This window comes from Nothobranchius furzeri, chromosome 1 (assembly GCF_043380555.1).
Source record: "Nothobranchius furzeri strain GRZ-AD chromosome 1, NfurGRZ-RIMD1, whole genome shotgun sequence".
Classification (NCBI taxonomy): domain Eukaryota; kingdom Metazoa; phylum Chordata; class Actinopteri; order Cyprinodontiformes; family Nothobranchiidae; genus Nothobranchius; species Nothobranchius furzeri.
In genome coordinates, this window is record NC_091741.1 from 100324838 (window position 1) to 100331578 (window position 6741).

Below are 6741 nucleotides of genomic sequence, written 5' to 3' on the forward strand. Positions count from 1 at the left end.
GCATTTGCTGCTAGAGCAGAGGTCATGGCTCCATCAATTACAGCAAGTGGTCCTGAAGCACCAAAGCAGCCCCAGACCATAACACTACCACCACCATGTTTAACTGTTGCAGTGCTGGTTTTATCCCAAACTTCTTAAGTTTTGCTTTTGTCTAATGAATCTTTTCTTCAAGTCATTATTATTAAAATGTTGATTTGCCTTTCTCTGATCGGAACCACGACAGGTCTGCAGTAGTTTACATGTGTTTCATGGTTATTTGGTTCTTGAACAACAGAGCATAGTGTGTTGTTTTTAAGAGATCGTTTATCCTCCTTTATGTTGTCCGATGGGTCCTGTTGAAGTAGTTTCCTAATTTCACAGTTCTGGTGGTGATCAGGCCTGACCGTGGCTGGAGAAACCAAACTCAGCTTGATAATGTGGTTCAGCAGTCACGCCAGGATTTAACAGAACAAGGCACATTTAGACCGGCAGAGGTTCACACTGAGTAATGAGTTTAGAGCATTCCATCCATCCATCCTCCATCGGTCTGTTCGTCCATCCATCCATCCATCCATCCATCCATCCATCCATCCATCCATCCATCCATCATCTATTTTCTTACACTTATAAAAAATTGTAGAGACAGCAGATCCAAGAAGGAAACCCAGACATTCCTAATCCCAGTCAAACTCCTGGGGATCCCATGTTCCCTATGCTCACAGACTATAGACCATATAATCCATCCAGAAAATTGGGGTCTTTCCTGGGGTCTATTTCCAGTTGGAAGTTCCTGGAAAACCTCTAAATCAAGAAAATCACGCAGGAGCCATCCTAATCAGAAAACTGAACCAGTGACCAGAACAGAGTAGATCTGTTGTGATGTTGGTTGTTTAACCACTATTTGAACTTACACTTGTGCTTTTAGTTTATTGAGGTTAGGGTTAGCTGTTAGGGAATACCGAACATGAAGCAGAAGGAGCTGACCTCTACATGAAAAACACACATTTTCAAACCTGTGGTCACCAAATCAGCGGTGGAGAATCCCGTCACTCAGACCTAGTCCACACGTAGCTGCTTTTTTTTTAAAAACGAATATCCGCCCCTCCAAAAACTTGCATCCACACCACCTCGTTAAAAAACAAACTCTGTCCACACGTACCCGGATAAATACGTTGTTAAGGACATGCCAGACCTGTAGGCGGCAGTACTTCCCCCGTTCTTAACCTCGTCCTTCGTCTGTGGTCTTCTGCAAGGAGCAGTAATTCCGCTTGCAAAAACAAACAAGCAAACAGCGCTTGGACAATTGATAAAGCGAGCACAGCTCTGAGGGCATCCATGCTGTCGGCTAGTGTAAACACAGGTCGCACACGTGATGTCAGCATTTTTTGTCGCGGAAAGTGACGTTGCGGACCTTAAAACTCCGGTTTTGTCTGTCCACACGCAGACACCCAAAACGGAGAAAACGCAGATCTTCACTTTGGCCGGAGTTTTTGAAAAGATCCGTTTTCGTGTGAAAAAACTCCGTTTTCGTGTGGATGACAGGCCAAAACGTAGAAAAATATCTATGTTTTGGCAGATCCCCAGCTACGTGTGGACAGGGCCTTAGATTATTCTTGTCTGTAAGTAAAAAGTGTCTGATGATGCAACATCAGGGTGATTTCAGCAGCCACAAGCGCTGTCTTCTCTAAGTCAGGATTCTATCATCACTATTCTTGAATTTATGAACCCTTTTGATTTTTCCACCAGCCTTTTCTCTTCAGGAAAAACCACTAAGGCATGGGACCTTGAAATAGCTCTTTTGTTGAAATGTATGAAAACATCCATGTATAATTCTGGCCTCAGAGAGCCACACGCATTACATAAAAGCACTGCATTTACAACAGGGCCGTGCCTGATCGAGTGCAGCTTTGATGACTCATTTGACCCAGACAGAGTCAACCTGTAGCTCTGTGCTTTGGTCATAATGAGCCCAGTGGCTCTCTGCTGCGTCTCTGCTGAGTCCTAATGATGCTGTTTAATCCCAGAGCTCCTGTCTGCACTTTACCTCCAGCCTCATGCAGCCAGGCCTCTCAGAGCATTCGGTTTGCGTTGGGAATAAGGTTGTAATCCTCACATTATTGGCTGAGAAGAAAGTTAAACATTGCTAACCGTCAGACCAACAGTGCACCTTTTTTCATCGTGTGAGAAGCAGTAGATTTATCCTCTCACTCTGAGTAGCAGGGGATTAGCAACAGATTAGGGTTTGTCACGGTCCTAAAGTGTCTTAGCAGCAGGCTTCCCGTCTTACCAGGTAAACAATTACGACAATTTATGCCATCCTGTCAGTCTTAAGTAAAACGTTTCACAGTAACGCAAACACCCGGGCCTTTTCCAATCAGCTGTAGAATACTGAAAAATCTATAAAATAGATTGCTCTTTGGAACTTATTAGAGGATATTGCCTCCATTAGCATCTTTTCTGGTGTTCTCCATCAGCGTGTAAAGCGACAGCATGCTGGCCGTGTTCCCGGGCTCTGAGGAGAGTTGTTATACTGTACATCGATCCAGAAGAGACGAGTGAAACAGATTAAAATTTCTTATTTAACGTGTTTTGGGTTCTTTTGGTCTTAACGTGCATCCCGACATAAAATTGTTTGATGTAAAATTGGACAAATTGTTCATTTTTTAAATTCTCTTTCATCTTTTTTGTGGAGCATGGTGACTCTTTGACGTATCCCGAACGATGTGTGAGAATTAGAACCTCTGGAGTTGGCGGGCCCTTCAACAAAGGGAATACTTATCCTTTGAAATGAAGAGGTAGAGCAGTCTGGCGGGGCCTGGACAGGCAGAAAAACGTTCTTAGACAGAATATTCTAGCATGTGAGATCAAACCAGGGATTGTAGGAATGATTATCATCACGCAGCCATCCTGTGCACCAGGAGGTCGTCTTTAAAGTAACTTCCTCCAAGTTTTTTTGCAAATTTAAACTTTGCTCTCCTGTCAGGGAAAGATTTGGATAAATCACTCCCCCCGTTGATGCTTTCTCTCGTTAAAATAAACCCGTGATGATTAGTGGCTGCTGTACAAATGGATACACATCCCGTTTTTGTGAATAAAAGAACAAGACTGATAATGAAATCTCTGTGAAAGCTTCAGGCACAAAACTTACCAGAAAGATTCCGATCATCCCACAGCATCCGCCTTCCACGCATTCTCCTTTTAAAGCGTGTTTCCTGCCTTCGTGCAAGCACACGGGGCACCGTGCATTTGCCTGAAGGAGCACCTTGCAGATTTCTTTCAAATGGACAGTGATACATTAGCATCTCATTTCTGCAGGGCAGGAGTTATCTTCAGTACAGTCAGCTCTGACGGTTAGAGCAGAGCTGAGAGTGATCCCTGTAAAATGCAGAGCTACGCTGAGGGAAGAGAGATATTTTAATGTCAGGAAGAGTTTCACACTTAAAGATGTGTTTTTACAAGCAGTTCTATGAGTGTTAATGAAATGAGGCTGCAGAGAGATTAGAGAAATGGAGCCTAATTATCACGTGAAATTATTTTTGCAGAGCTGCCATTCAAACCGCTCCTGACTTTAGGGGTTGCTTTTCAAATCCAGCTGTGTTATTTTCATTAACGAGTTACTTCTAACTGCTTTATTAAATCGTAAAGGAGCGACGACGTTCATTAAAGGAGCAGAACTTTTTTTAGGCGTAAAGATGGTTCGTTTTAAAAGCAGTCATGGCATTATTGTCACTACAACACTTACTGTGCATGTCTGCAAAGTTAGAAAGTCAAACTCAAAGCGAATTCTTCTCTTTCAGAGAGGACAGTGTTCCCAGGCTGTCGGAAAAGGCCTCATTTGTAGTCCAGACCTTTGTTTTTAGTCGAGAGGGAAAGTCCAGGTTTTTTGAAGGGAGAACTTCTGAGTCGTCACTTTCTTTCCTACTTTGAGTCTCAACTTTTGAAAGAAGATTTTTAATCGATTGCAGCAAAATGAGCTAAAGTATTAAAACAAGAACCATTCAGGGTGAACGTTAAAAGAGGCGGAGCAGTCCTGTACGGTGTGAATGATAGAATAACCCTTTACAATGAGTATCCCTCTATTAAGGTTACTAAGTGCTTTACTAAGCATTAATAAACTATTACATAAAGTATTAACAACTGCTCCCCCCAATTTTTGTAATGCAATCCTAAGCAGACCCCCCCCCCCCCCCCCCAACCGTTAAAGGGCCAACATCCATATTTAGACACTTCCACTCACATCATAAATGATGTCGGTGTGCCTTTTCACAAACTCTGTGAATTACAGTATTTCACCCAAACAATCATCAGCGATCAGGCTAGTCGGGGTTTGCGCAATGGCGCCATTCCACCAATCAGTGCAGGGCTATATCGGTGGGCCAAACATCGGTGTGTCTGCAGAGCCAGAAAACTGCTCGTCTCCTCTCGTGTTTACGGTCAGATCTCTAAAACTAACAACGCTAGGTTTACGAAACTCACAAGGTTGACTAGTTGTGCTAAATAAGGATACATGTGTTGTAAATGTTAAACTCCATGAAGTTGTTGAAATCTTAGCATGAAAATCTAATCTGCCATAGTTAAACATACGCCCTCGACAAGTAAAATAAATGATGAATCATTTTCTGTTGCTTTTCAGACATAATCTTAATATTCATGGTAACAGTAATAATAGCAATTATAACATTGAATGTGTGTGTGTGTGTGTGTGTGTGTGTGTGTGTGTGTGTGTGTGTTGTTTAACTAACATTCATGTGCAGGAACACACCTCATGGAGCAGCAGAGCCACACTGGATGAGAAATATGGATGGGATTTTCAATGTCTACCCCTCACAAACCCAGATTTGAACATTCACACACACACACACACACACACACACACACACACACACACACACACACACACACACACACACACACACACACACACACACACACACACACACACACACACACACACACTCTCTCTCTCTCTCTCTCTCTCTCTCTCTCTCCCTCTCTTTCTGTCTCTCACACACTCTCTCTCTCTCTTTCTTTCTCTCTCACACACACACACGCGCACGCACACGCGTGTGTACACACACACACACACACACACACACTCAGTGAGGAGGAGAACAGGGCCATAGGGAACGTGTCAGACTCTGCTCGGAGCTTTTTCCATTTCCATCATTAAAACCTGGAGCCTAATCCTGCAGCTACTTTAATCTCTTAATTCTGTACCCTTTTTTCTACATACAGTGCACTCTGGTTCCATTCTCTTTCCCCCGTTTCTGTCACAGATTTTAAATCATGCATTCTCACAGAGTGAAAGCTTTCAGAGCCATCCCGCTTCTTTCACACAGAAACGGTGTTTAAATCCTTCAGCATGCCTGCACAGTCTGTCTTTTGATTTTGGTTTTTGCTGCATTCTTGATTGTCGTGAAGCCCTGGGCATGACTAATGGTATTTAAGAGGATGTGAGGCAGTCTCATGAGTGTGCAGATCAGTGATAGCACGGGGTAAATGGAAACATTAGATGACTTGATTCCTAAGCGTCACATGAAAAGAGTAAATCTGTAGGAGGGCGTGACAGATGGCCTCATGGTCCAGTCAGCGAGCCAAGAGTAGGGTCTGCTACTTTAAGTGAAAAACATGACACGGCCTGTCTGAAGGTCTTGCTGCTGCCATGTGACTGAAACAGACCCAAATAATCTGCAAGGGAATAAAAATCATTTACCAAATATTGAAACAGTCTACCCCGCCCTGCAGGAGTCTAACTTATTTATTAGGAATTTTAATATTGGCACAAGCACACATTAGAGACACAAAGCCAGCGCTGCACATCATTGGAACTGATGAAGTTTCATATGCATCATTGCAACAGCGTTCTCAATAAAGCTTTTCCTTGGCACACACTTACTGCATCGTGTCCCCCCTCCCCCTGGTCTGCAGACGGTAAACTATGCAGAAGCAAGTGCCCTGCTGACATGCTAGTCTGCAGGTTTTCTGCTGCCAACAGGAAGACGAGAGAGGCACAGAACGCATCTTGATGCAAGCTTAATCTGCAGGAGTTGAGCTGGTTGGTTGGTCCTGCACTATGAGTCCATCCCTCTGCCTTTTGAACTATGAGAATATTAAATCAGTGGAATTGTGGTGAAAATAAGAACCCTGAGCTTATCAGATCCGTGTGAGTGACTATAAGCCAGATGTTCTGCAGCTGGAGCTATTTTTTAAAGTCCTTTAAAGCCAACGTGAAGTTGCATTCGAAATGTTTCATAGAGGGAAGCTAGTCTAACTAATGGAAACAGCAGAATTCTGCTCATGGTAACGAGGTAGAAAGACACTTCTTTAGAAAAGGGTCACATGTTTTAGGAGCACTTGTCTCTGTTTTGTGATTCTTTAAATGACCAAACGCTTCTGTTTAAAACACTTGTGCAGGACTCAGGAGGGAAAATGCTCTCAACAGTCACTCATATTTTACACTTTCAGCCCTGTTTGACACAACGTCGCCTTTACTGATGCCTCTACAGTCCTTTTGGGGCGGTTTGAAGTGGGTTTCTATAGAGAAATTATGAATAATTACTACCTGAAAGGCCTCAGTTTGCAGAAAAAGTGATGAAAACTTCTAAAATGCATAAATAAGATTAATGTTCAAACACAATATCTATGTAATTATTGTGCATTTTATTTACATTATTGTCACAATGTCATATAAATAATTGTAATAATTTTAAAAAAATAAAACAGCACTGGGTGAAGGAAATACATTACATTATTTTACCAAAG